Below are 14,157 nucleotides of genomic sequence, written 5' to 3' on the forward strand. Positions count from 1 at the left end.
AACTAAAGAGCAAACAAACAGTGATGAACACACAATAAATGAAATTAAAAATTCTCTAGAAGTGACCAATAGCAGAATAACTGAGGCAGAAGAACGGATAACTCACCTGGAAGATAAAAGAGTGGAAATAAGTACTGCAGAGCAGAATAAAGGAAAAAAATGAAAAGAATTGAGGATAGTCTCAGAGACCTATGAGACATTCAATGCACGAACATTCAAAGTATACGGTTCCCAGAAGAAGAAGAGAAAAAGAAAGGGACTGAGAAAATATTTGAAGAGATTATAGATGAAAACTTCCCTAATATGGTAAAGGAAATAGTTAATCAAGTTCAGAAAGCACAGACAGTCCCAAACAGGATAAATCCAAAGGGAAACATGCCAAGACACATATTAATCAAACTATCAAAAATTAAAATTAAATACACAAAACAAATAATAAAAGCAGCAAGGGAAAAACAACAAGTAATACATAAGGGAATCCCCATAAGGTTAACAGCTGATCTTTCAGCAGAAACTCTGCAATCCAGAGGGACTGGCAGGACATATTTAAAGTCATGAAGGAGAAAAACCTACAACGAAGATTACTCTACCCAGCAGGGATCTCATTCAGATTTGACCCAGAAATTAAAAGCTTTACAGACACGGAAAACTAAGAGAATTCAACACCACCAAACCAGATTTACAACAAATGCTAAAGGAACGTCTCTAGTCAGGAAACACAAGAGAAGTAAAAGACCTACAATAACAAACCCACAACAATCAAGAAAATGGTAATAGGAACATACATTTCAATAATTACCTTAAATGTAAATGGATTAAATGCTCCGACTAAAAGACATAGACTGGCTGAATGGATACAAAAACAAGACCCATATATATGCTGTCTAAAAGAGATGCACTTCAGACCTAGGGACACATACAGACTAAAAGTGAAGGGATGGAAAAAGATATTCCATGCAAATGGAAATCAAAAGAAAGCTGGAGTAGCAATTCTCATATCACACAAAATAGACTTTAAAATAAAGATTATTACAGGAGACAAAGAAGGCCACTACATAATGATCAAGGGATCGATCCAAGAAGAAGGTATAACAATTGTAAATATTTCTGCACCCAACATAGAAGCACCACAAAACATCAGGAAAATACTAACAGCCATAAAAGGGGAAATTGACTGTAACACAATGATAGTAGGGGATTTTAGCACCTCACTTTCACCAATGGACAGATCATCCAAAATGAAAATAAATAAAGAAACACAAGTTCTAAATTATACATTAAGCAAGATGGACTTAACTGATATTTATAGTACATTCCATCAAAGAAAACAGAATACACATTCTTTTCAAGTGCTCATGATACATTCTCCATGAGATCTCCCAAGATCATATCTTGGGTGACAAATCAAGCCTTGGTAAATTTAAGAAAATTGAAATCATATCAAGTATCTTTTCTGACCACAACGCTATGAGACAATATATCAATTAGAGGAAAAAATCTGTAAGAAATACAAACACATGTAGGGTAAATAACACACTACTTAATACCCAATAGATCAGCGGAGAAATCAAAAAATACCTAGAAACAAATGACAATGAAAGCACAATAACTTAAATCTATGGGATACAGCAAATGCAGTCCTATGAGGTAAATTTATAGCAATACAATCCTATGTTAAAAAACAAGAAACATCTCAAATAAACAACTTAATCTTACACCTAAAGCAATTAGAGAAAGAAGAACCAAAAACACCCATAGTTAGCAGAAGGAAAGAAATCATAAAAATCAGATCAGAAATAAATGAAAAAGAAATGAAGGGAACGATAGCAAATATCAACAAAACTAAAAGCTGGTTCTTTGAGAAGATAAACAAAATTGATAAACTATTAGCCAGACTAATCAAAAAAAAGGGGGAAGACTCAAATCAATACCATTAGAAATGAAAAAGGAGATGTAACAACTGACACTGCAGAAATACAAAAGATCATGAGAGATTACTACAAGCAATGCTATGCCAATAAAATGGACATCCTGGAGGAAATGGACAAATTCTCAGAAATGCACAACCTTCTGAGACTGAACCAGGAAGAAATTGAAAATATGAACAGACCAATCACAAGCACTGAAATTAAAACTGTGATTAAAAATTTTCCAACAAACAAAAGCCCAGAAGCAGATGGCCTCACAGGCAAATTCTATCAAACATTTAGGCCAAACAGGCAAATTCTATCAAACAAAATCTATCAAACATTTAGTCTATCAAACATCTATCAAACACCTATCCTTCTCAAACTCTTCCAAAATATAGCAGAGGGAGGAACACTCCCAAACTCATTCTACGAGGTCACCATCACTCTGACACCAAAACCAGGCAACGATATCACAAAGAAAGAAAACTACAGGCCTATATCACTGATGAACATAGATGCAAAAATCCTCAACAAAATACTAGCAAAAAGAAACAAACAGGACATTAAAAAGGATCATACAATATGATCAAGTGGGTTTTAATCCAGGAATCCAAGGATTCTTCAATATATGCAAATCAATGAACATGATACACCATATTAAAAAACTGTAGGAGAAAAGCTATATGATCATCTCAATGGATGCAGAGAAAGCTTTCAACAAAATTCAAAGCCCATTTATGATAAAAATCCTTCAGAAAGTAGGCATAGAGGGAACATTCCTCAACATAATAAAGGCCATATATGACAAAACCACAGCCAACATTGTCCTCAATGGTGAAAAACTGAAAGCATTTCCACTAAGATCAGGAACAAGACAAGGTTGCCCACTCTCACCACTCTTATTCAACATAGTTTTGGAAGTTTTATCCACAGCAATCAGAGAAGAAAAGGAAATAAAAGGAATCCAAATCAGAAAAGAAGTAAAGCTGTCACTGTTTGCAGATGACATGATACTATACGCAGAGTATCCTAAAGATGCTACCAGAAAACTACTAGAGCTAATCAATGAATTTGGTAAAGTAGCAGGATACAAAATTAATGCACAGAAATCTCTAGGATTCCTATACACTAATGATGAAATATCTGAAAGTGAAATTAAGAAAACACTCCCATTTACCATTGCAACAAAAAGAATAAATATCTAGGAATAAACCTACCTAAGGAGACAAGGAGACCTGTATGCAGAAAATTATAAGACACTAATGAAAAATTAAAGATGATGCAAGTAGATGGAGAGATATACCATGTTCTTGGATTGGAGGAATCAACATTGTGAAAATGATGCTACTACCCAAAGCAATCTACAGATTCAATGCAATCCCTATCACTACCACTGGTATTTTTTATCCCTATATGGTATTTATATCCCTATAAACTACCACTGGTATTTTTCAGAGAATCAGAACAAAAAAAGTCACAATTTGTATGGAAACACAAATGACTCCAAATAGCCAAAGCAATCTTGAGAAAGAAAAATGGAGCTGGAGGAATCAGGCTCTCTGACTTTGGACTATACTACAAAGCTACAATAATCAAGACAGTATGGTACTGGCACAGAAACAGAAATATAGATCAATGGAACATGATAGAAAGCCCAGAGATATACCCACACACATATGATCACCTTATATTTGATAAAGGAGGCAAGAATATACAGTGGAGAAAAGACAGCCTGTTCAATAAGTGGTGCTGGAAAAAGTGGACAGTTTCATGTAAAAGAATGAAATTAGAACACTCCCTGTCACCATACACAAAAATACACTAAAAATAGATTAAAGACCTAAATGTAAGTCCAGACGCCTTCAAACTCTTAGAGGAAAACATAGGCAGAATACTCTATGACATAAATCACAGCAAGATCCTTTTTGAGCCACCTCCTAGAGAAAGGGAAATAAAAACAAAAATAAACAAATGGGACCTAATGAAACTTAAAAGCTTTTGTACAGCAAGGAACCTATAAACAAGACCAAAAGACAACCCTCAGAGTGATAGAAAATATTTGCAAATGAAGCAACGGACAAATGTTTAATCTCCAAAATGTAAAAGCAACTCATTCAACTCAATATCAAAAAAAGAAACAACCCAATCCAAAAATGGGCAGAAGACCTAAATAGACATTTCACCAAAGAAGATACACAGATTGCCGACAAACACATGAAAGAATTCCCAGCATCATTAATCATTAGAGAAATGCAAAGCAAATGAGATATCATCTCAATGAGATATCATCTCACACCAGTCAGAATGGCCATCATCAAAAAATCTAGAAACAATAAATGCTGAAGAGGGTGTGGAGAAAAGGGAAATCTCTTGCACTGTTGGTGGGAATGTAAATTGATACCACTACTATGGAGAACAGTATGGAAGTTCCTTATAAAATGAAAAATAGAACTACCATACGACCCAGCAATCCCACTACTGGGCATATACCCTGAGAAAACCATAATTCAAAAAGAGTCATGTACCAAAATGTTCATTGCAGCTCTATTTACAATAGCCAAAATATGGAAGCAACCTAAGTGTCCATCAACACATGAATGGATAAAGAAGATGTGGTACATATACACAATGGAATATTACTCAGCCATAAAACGGAACAAAATCGAGTTATTCGTAATGAGGTGGATGGACGTAGAGACTGTCATGCAGAGTGAAGTAAGTCAGAAAGACAAAAACAAATACCACATGCTAACACACATATATGGAATCTAAAAAAAAAGAAAAGAAAATGGTAAGAAGAACCTAGGGGCAAGACGGGAATAAAGATATAAAGATGCAGACCTACTAGAGAATGGACTTGAGGATATGGGGAGGGGGCAGCGTAAGCTGGGACAAAGTGAGAGAGTGGCATGGAGATATATACACTACCAAATGTAAAATAGATAGCTAGTGGGAATCTGCCTCATAGCCCAGGGAGATCAGCTCAGTGCTTTGTGACCACCTAGAGTGGTGGGATAGGGAGTGTGGGAGGGAGGGAGATGCAAGAGGGAAGAGATATGGGGACATATGTATATGTATAACTGATTCACTGTTATAAAGCAAAAACTAGCACACCATTGTAAAGCATTTATACTCTAATAAAGATGTTAAAAAAATCAATACAGGCAAATCTTGTTTCATCTACTCCTTTACTAGCTTCTCTCACATACTCCCCATTTTCTACTGTCCTTGTGTCTACAGAGTTTCTAAAAGATAAATACAGGTTTTAATGTAGCCACAATGCTATTATTAAACTTTAAAAAAATCATTCTGTAATATCATCCAAACTCCAATTAGCATTCAAGTTTAATTGATTGTCTCATATTTTTAAAGTTTATTGTTTTCTTCCTAAGCTTATATAAAATGTTTTAAAATCCAGGAATTTTGTAATAGCTTTATTCATAAGTGGGTGGAAGATTATATTACTAAACAGTTGCTTAGGCTATACAACCAGGAGTTAACTTTTTCAGTGATTGTCAAACAATACTTGTAATTTCTAGAACAACACATTTGCAGAGATTATGTGTATTCCTGATTATAGCTGCTTCTTGTGGAGAGCAGGGGGATGCTTATGGTGTAGCTCCATTACCACTATGACAGAAATGTTGGATGCCTACGATTATTTAGGAAAGGACAGAGGTGATAAAGCCTGGCCACCAGATTGCTAGATAAGAGATGGCTGAGGGTAAGGTAAGACCACAGAGTGTTTTGTCTGAACTCAATAGGTTAGATGTTCAGCTCCTCTCTATTACTGGTTATAATAGGCACTATGTAACTATTTGTTGAAGGAAATATAAATGCTTTTTACCAGAATTATGCTTTGTCTAACATTACTAGTATTTGTCATCGGCATTATTTTTTTTTCTGTTTGTATTACCTATATGGGCAGTTATTCATCCCTCTATTATTTTTTTTAAATGACATTTTATTTTAGATGCAAACAGCATTTAGTTGTTGTTTTTGAACTTGTTTGGGAGTCACTGACTCTCATTAAAAATTTTACAAAATTAACCTTTATTTCAATAATTTACAAACATATTCTTATTTTCATGTTTATCCTTACATTTCTTAGCCACTGCATATTTTTCCTTATACTTTTTCTATTGAGTAGTTTTTATTCTCAACCCCACACATCCCCCATGTATTCTAGGAAAGCTTTTTCTTTGTGTTTATTAAATTATAGTTTGGGACTTAATTTAGCCAAATCCCACCACACTAGTATAATGCACAAAATTCTCAAATGTGTGTTGTTTTGATGCTATTTCCTTACCATATTTCACAAAGGCTAATTGAAATAATCTTATTTTAGTTATGTCAGTGGTAATTTGGTGCTAATTTGGATTAAGTATATGGTCACCAGTCATTTTCAAAGAGGGATGTCTTCTTATTCTTTTTCACACTCCTGAAATAGTCACGTAGGATGATCCACAAATGAGGCATTTTTAATATTGTTGTTTCAGAGATGTAAACTATTCTTGACTTAGCTTGTTTTGACACTTAACCTGTTTTTGCTTAGGTTTCTGATTGTTTTTCTGCAGAGGAAGTGCTATTGGGGGAATACACTGAAATTTCTTAACTAGAGTGGAGCCTTGATAGCTGGGCAGCATTTTATAAAAGATCAAGTGAGGGGCTTCCCTGGTGGCGCAGTGGTTGGGAGTCCGCCTGCCGATTCAGGGGACATGGGTTCGTGCCCCGGTCTGGGAGGATCCCACATGCCGCGGAGCAGCTGGGCCCGTGAGCCGTGGCCGCTGAGCCTGCGCGTCTGGAGCCTGTGCTCCACAACGGGAGAGGTCACAGCGGCGAGAGGCCCGTGTAACGCAAAAAAAAAAAAAAAAAAAAAAAAAAAAAAAAGATCAAGTGAGAAATAGAGACAAACCTATTTATGTGTTTCTGAAATTTTCTGTTACAGAAACTCATTTACTTTCAGAAACTCTCTTGTACCAAACACATTTTAAAACCAAGGCAAAATGCACATAATAAATATTATAGTGGTTAGCTTTAAATTAGAATTCAGGTATCCAAACTGTACCACACTGCCTTTACAATATATTTTCCTGAACTCTTCTCATTTGTTCTCTGTAAGTTCTACATCATTATGTAGATAAACCACATATCCATCCCATTTCTCTTCTTCTTTGGCTCATTGGAGCCATGACCACAATTCAGCAAGGACTTGATGGATTGAAATAAAGCCCATTTGTGTATCTATCTCAAATCCAAAGACTACTCCTATTCTATTCAATTTAAAAGGTACTACAAAATTTCCATTCTACGTCAACGTTCTTTTAGGTATTGAAGGCAATAGAAAGATAAATATGTATAGTTCATTCTGCTATAATGTTTGTTTTAAAAATCCACATTAGGGCTTCCCTGGTGGCACAGTGGTTGAGAGTCTGCCTGCCGATGCAGGGGACACGGGTTCGTGCCCCGGTCCGGGAGGATCCCACTTGCCGCGGAGCAGCTGGGCCCATGAGCCATGGCTGCTGAGCCTGCACGTCCGGAGCCTGTGCTCTGCAACGGGAGAGGCCACAACAGTGAGAGGCCCGCATACCACAAAAAAAAAAAAAGCACATTAGTCCCAACACGACTGATATATTAAGGAAAAATCTGAGCATAATACGAATTTTGCATTTGCTCATGCATGATTTCATCTGTGAGAAACAATAGCTGAATGCAGAAAACTGCACACAGCTGCACTGAGCTACTGGGTAGGAATTCACAAAACATACACATGCACCTCAAACATCTACCAGCTACCTCCATTCACTACATGTGTTATAATCCCCATTGATCCACATCTTGTGTTAAAATTTTTCATCCAATTTCATGTAGCTCTTCTATCACCACTTCACAATAACTCACAAGCTGCAACTGTTCTAATAGAATTCAAAGATGGCCTCCAATGACTCATGTGTTTGTATTAATCGCTTCTCTTTAGTGGGAGGGACTTGTAACTTGCTTCTAATAAATAAAACATGTGAGAGGTGATGGGTTATCTCTCCCATGATCATGATACATCGTATGGTAAAGGTGAAGGAAATTTTCCAATATAATTAAGTTTGTTAATCAGTTAACTTAAACTGATTTAAAGTAGATTATTCTGGGTGAGCCTTACCTAATAATGTGAGGCTTTAAAAAGAGGGTCTCAAGGTCAGAGATGAAGGAAGTTAGAGCTCCTCCTCTCCTGCTGCGTTGTGAGCTGCCTGTGGGGAAGGGTGGCCTCCAGGAGCTGAGACCTCAATCCTGCAACCCCAAAATCTGGCCTGCTTACATACTGAGTGGAAGAGGACAAGAGCTTTAGTAGATATCACTACCTCAGCTGACACCTTGATTTCAGCCTGTGAGACTCTGGGCAGAAAATTCAGCTAAGCTGTGCCTGGACGTCTGGTCTATAGAACCACAAGATTAATAAACAGGTGCTGTTTCAAGCCATGAAGTTTGTGGTGATTACCATGCACACAATAGAAAACAAGTGTAGGTTCTTATGCCCACATCTACAAACAAACTTCAGGCCATTTACAATGTAAAGTACCATTTTGGGAGCAATATTCATGTATTTCTGAATCATTTACCATGTGTGAAAGTATGCTGCTGTTTTTATTAGGTTCTTGTCTTTTCTTAAATGTGTCGTTAATGAAGTTCTTAAGTGTTGTGACCCAACCCCATTTTTCCAATAGTCTCTGTGTTTTCTAGTGTGCAATTTTACACAGCATAGTGATTTTTAGGAATACATATGCCATCTTATATTAGAACTGGCTGTATTCGCAATATATTTGGGGAAAAACCCTTTCACAAATATTTATAATGTAAACAACTTACAAAGAGTAAAAACTTTTTCTAATAGTATTCAATGTAGTTGCCATATTTACCCTCAAAATATCTTTTGAAAGTAATGAACAGTTTGTGAGGCCTTCAGAAATAAGACCAAGTTATTACAAGGCTGCTCTTTTCAATCTCTACCCTCATAAACGAGAGGTGAGTCTGAGACTTTATTTAGGAATTACTATAGTAAGTGAATTTTTTCTAAGTTCTACTTTTTATAAATTGAGGAATCTGATTTGTTTTCTCTTCTGAGGTTATAAGGTTCTCCATTCAGAGACTATTTAGAGGACTCAGTTAAAGATCGAATGTATTTAAGAATACTTCCATGAAGGATTAACCAAGATCTTAAAAACATTCATTTTTCAAATATAGATAAAATAAAACTATTATTATTATAAATAGTCTTATAAAGAAAAACTCTTTAGGCAAGGCTATGCCATTTCCAGTCAGCAATAGTACTGATTCGCTCTATATTAGGTCCAATACATTTTATACATAACACATGCATTCTCTGGTTTACTCCCTCTGATGAAAGCCCACCATTGTCTACTACTGAAGAATAAATTGATGGAGTAAGAGAAAACTGAATTACAGTTGACATTTTCATGAATTGTTATAAGTATGATGATAATGGTGCTTTCATCAAGAAAAAAGAAATTTCCTCTCAACTGCATCCACATACTGTTCTGTATCTTAAAATTTCCTCAAACTGCTTCAGAAAAGCTCATATAAATATGAAATGTCTTCCTAGTTTCAGTAGGAACAAAGCAAAGGCATATGAACATGCCAAGATGATGAATGGAGACATAATATATTACATCTGTTTAATTTATTTCTGCATTCGAATTGCAAATCAACAACTATTTATGGTGATTTTACTTATGATGTTTTCATTTATGTTTATTAATACTTAAGCTGTTTGCAGTAGTTAGGTTTTGTATGCTTGAAGTTGATTACTACAGAGGTCTTTATCAGTGGTCATCTTACATTTTTCCTGGGAGCCCTCCCTTTGTTATACTTACATGACCACATGATGTACCACTGTATTTATATACATAGTTTATTTGTTTTGGAATGTGAATCTGTCCCAAATTGAACCAATCAAATTTCTTCTTTGGAATTTTAGAAAGTGAGGGGATTAAGATATCTGTAAAGGCCTCTCCAATATAAAATGTTCATGATATAAAACTTTGTTCTTCTTGATAGCTGTGATTAATGCAAGTCAAGTGTGAGGGATAATGGAGATAAGCCAGAGACAAACAGAGACAAAGATGAAATGGAAAAGACTTGATGGTAAATCTTGATTCTTGAAACTACCCTCTTTCCCATGATCTGGTTTTCCAACAGTTATGTATTTCAAGAATAAATTAGTTCTCCTCCACTAATTTACTTTGGTTTCTGCCATTTGCAATGGAATCCTAATTAATAAACTGTTACAGAGGTAAAAAATGAACATATGTAATTTAGCTTCCCAGCTTGTGCCTTATGCTTTCTCAGTTTACAAGTTCAGTTTAATGTTTTGGTCTCTTTTTCTAGAGTTTTTTCAGTTTTAAAGCACTGATATCTGTCTATAAGGTATTCAACAGTTGGGACAGGAGACAGTGAGACTAAGCAGGTAAAAGGAGGTAACTCTCCTCTAATATAAGCAATAAGGTTTATTTTCTCATAAGATTTATTACTTTGAAGGTCTTGTTTTTAAAAATCAATTACACTAAAGTGATACAAATAAACTGAATAATTTTATAAAACACATATTCTAATTATCTTCCTAAATTTCATGCTCCTGGAAGGCAGAGAATGTGTCTTTCCAAGTTTTATATGGCTTTACATCAGATATATGGTAGTCACATAATAAACATTTGTTGAACTGAATAGAAGGACAGGAGCCATGTGGATGTGGGAATTTGGGTTTGTGACAAAAGTCACACTTTAGAATCACACTTCATCTCTAATGTTTTAAATCCTTTAAAATATTGATAAAATAAAAATTCAGTGTTAATTGGCATTCTCTATTTTGACTGTCAGTTCTCTCATTTAAAACATTAAAAGCGGTATAATGTATAATTTACTGAGTAACAGCAAAAGCCATCCCAAAGTGTTATGAATTTGTTTAAACAAGTGCAGGACGAGAGGCTGAGATGTAAAGACTTTTAATTTTGTGGTTTCAAGATCAAATTCTGCAGTGTGCCTGTGGGCCTGACCACTACTCATGCAGAAGTTTTGAGGATTTTTGATGATGTAGAACAATCAGTGGTGAAAGATCAAAGACTGGAACATTGAGGGCAAACATGGGTTCATGCATTTTAAAGGCAGTCATGCCTGAAATAATTTCAATGCATAGAATGAAGTTGCTGGGGCTGGTGAAATGAGCATTTAAGGAAGCCAATTTACCTTCTCTTTAGATAAACGGGAAAAGAAAACTATAGCCCAAAACATTGTTTCTCAATTTTTTCAAGCTAGCTGAAAGACCTTTAATCAGTTCAAGGAATAAAAATGCTTGTCAAGGTTTCTGCTTAATTACTGATAATTTTCCTGATAATTCCACCTTTTGACTTAACACCATGAAAAAAATTAATTAGGGACTATCAAAAAGAAAGACTGTGGTGTAATCATCTTTAATATAAAATCATATTAAATCTATTTTCTGTGATTGGTTCTATGTTACTGTATTTAATTTCACATGAACTTTAGAAAGTTTTATGTAATGTAGTATGCTCTTACTTTTAGAGGGAGTTGAATATGGTTTTTGTGAGGATTACACTGCAAAAGTGGGCAGATGATCAAATTATAGGTTTAGGGTTCTACTGAAGAAAAAAACCTCCTTAGGAGAGTACTGACTGCACATTTTAACCAAAAGCTGAAGCTCACCAGCTCAGCTTCTTTTACAAGCTCAAGATCTGAATGCTTCAAAGAAATGAAAACAAATTAGGCCACCAAAGAGTTAAGGGTCAGAAATATTAGTAAGAAGAAGAAAGAGGCTGTGGGTTTTTTGTTTTTGTTTTTTTCGTTTTCCCTTTGTGGATTGTTCTTATTTGTTAAATCGTCTCTCCTTTTCCTCTCTTTCAATTCCATCACAGAGATGGCCTGGAGAACCCTCATACTAGGAGGAGCAGTCTACATCTGCTAAAGACCTAAAATGATCAGCAAAATAGGCCATATCCATCCTGTTCCACATCAAACCTGACTATGCTCATTTGTTATAAATCGTCTTTGGCTGCTTTCATGCTGCCATGGCAAAGATGAGTGGTTGCAACAATGGTCTTATAGCCCACAAATCTGGATTTGCATTTATTATCTGGACATTTACAGAAAATATTTGTTGACCCACCAGAGTTGGGTTCAGGTGGAAGAAGTATAAACTGAGAATTTTAAGCTGACTCTGCTCTAGTTCTTAGTTTTTTCTATCTTGGTTTTTCCTTTGAGAATTCTTTTGCCAGTAGGGTGAGAAAATCTAAATATCCTAGTACAGACTTCAGGAAAAGTGAGAAGAGCAGACATGCTTCTAGTCTTGACTTTAAGTTAAATGTGCCAAGTAAGGTCTTAAACTATACACGTAGTCCAGCATAATTCAACAAGGCACAGACTGTGGGAGTTTAAAGCCAAGCTCATCTTAACATAGCAATAAAGTGAACATTTGCACAGCATTCCCTCCATTTAAATCCCTCATGGATCTACTGTAGGACAGGTCTCAGAGCCCAGCCACATGCCCTAACATCAGTGATCTGACTGAAAAAGCATACTGCTTCAAGATGAATGTTAAAGGAACCTCACATATCCTATCTTTTGAGCTTGTTCATTCATAAAGAATAGAAAAAAAATAGGTGAATCTGTTTTGTTATAGAGCTCTAAAAGTAAGTCAATTGCAATTGCCTTTTTTTTTTTAATTTGACTTATAGCATATTGTTTTAGGATGAAACCAGTTTAAGTTGGAGAACTACCTCTAACTGTGGGATATTTTTGTTGGTGATGTTTTTCTTTTCTTTCATTTATTATCTCTCTGCAGAGAGATTGAAGATCAGTACCATTTTGACTTCAGACTCTGTGTAATAATGGTGTAATTTCTAACAGCCAATCACAAGTAGGGGGTTACCACTGCAACTCTATTACTGTGATATTTAGATGAGTCTCTTGGGGCTCCTTTGGCCTCTGGGTTTCCAAGCTTCACAGCATTCACTGAACATTAGGTAAACTTCTTCTGATGCTGAGGTGCACCTGCACACACACACACACACACACACACACATACACACCACAGTATGGTTAATATCCATCAACAGTTCTGTAATTATTAAATGTGTCTGTGCTGAAAGTTTTGTTCTTATTTTACTATTATTTGGTCCTTTTTGCACATATTGGCTCTTTTGATGTAAGTATAATCCAATCTAGAGACAGAAGTAAACGCAGATGCTGCACCAGAAGTATGCTGATGACACCATCTGCTTTCTGCAATTCTCTCTTGGTCATTGATTTCTCTGAGAGATTTTCTTCAAAATAGTTGGACCATCTTATGGCATGTTGTGTGACATATGGAGTGCTTTTTCACTAGTGACTTCAGCATGCTGGAGCTGAGAAAGCAAGGGATATGGAATCAGATGGATAGATAGATTTAGAAGTCTGGGTTGGTTTCCTCACTGGATATAGTCATGTGTCCTTCCTGTCCTTAGTCTTCTAATCTCTAAAATAATGACCAATGTCATAGAGATGCCTAAGAGGTGCTATGATGAATAACTGATAAAACATTGAAAATGCTTGATAAGTTATAAAGTGCTATTTAAAAATAAATTATAATTGTATTTTTCTTACAATTTTCTCAATGGAAGTCAAATCATCTCTAACATCAAAAAGGAAAGTTCTCACTCCAGCCCTAGTGATATTTATACCACGTCTGTCAGCATTGCTTAAAAACTCATAGACCCCTGGGCTTCCCAGGTGGCGCAGTGGTTGAGAGTCTGCCTGCTGATGCAGTGGACACGGGTTTGTGCCTCGGTCTGGGAAGATCCCACATGCCGCAGAGCGGCTGGGCCCGTGAGCCATAGCCACTGATCCTGCATGTCCAGAGCCTGTGCTCCGCAACGGGAGAGGCCACAACAGTGAGAGGCCCGTGTACCACAAAAAAAAAAAAAAATTAAAACAAAAAAACCCTCATAGACCCTGTTTGATTTTTGTGGTATTAAACTTTTGTTTGAAGAATTTGTACACATTTGTTTTATAGCAGTGTCTTAACTATGTAAGAAAAAGGCTATAAGATTATGGTACAAAATCAATGAGGAAGAAAGAGAGAAAAAATTGAGAGAAAAAAGATCCTTTGGAAATAAAAATTAAGTAAAAAACATATCAAACTTCCTTATCAACTATGAAGCCCATGTTATTGTGATATCTCCTATAT

General features: G+C 35.8%; 1 protein-coding gene across 1 annotated transcript in view; it reads right to left on the reverse strand.

Moving 5' to 3' along the window:
• LRRTM4 (leucine rich repeat transmembrane neuronal 4) overlaps positions 1–14,157 on the reverse strand; it is a gene marked incomplete at both ends in the record, with an annotated part of 840,840 nt that overhangs the window by 183,049 nt on the left and 643,634 nt on the right. The gene's annotated exons all lie outside the window — the stretch shown is intronic.

This window comes from Leucopleurus acutus (assembly GCF_964270905.1).
Source record: "Leucopleurus acutus genome assembly, chromosome: 12".
In the NCBI taxonomy this organism is placed as follows: domain Eukaryota; kingdom Metazoa; phylum Chordata; class Mammalia; order Artiodactyla; family Delphinidae; genus Leucopleurus; species Leucopleurus acutus.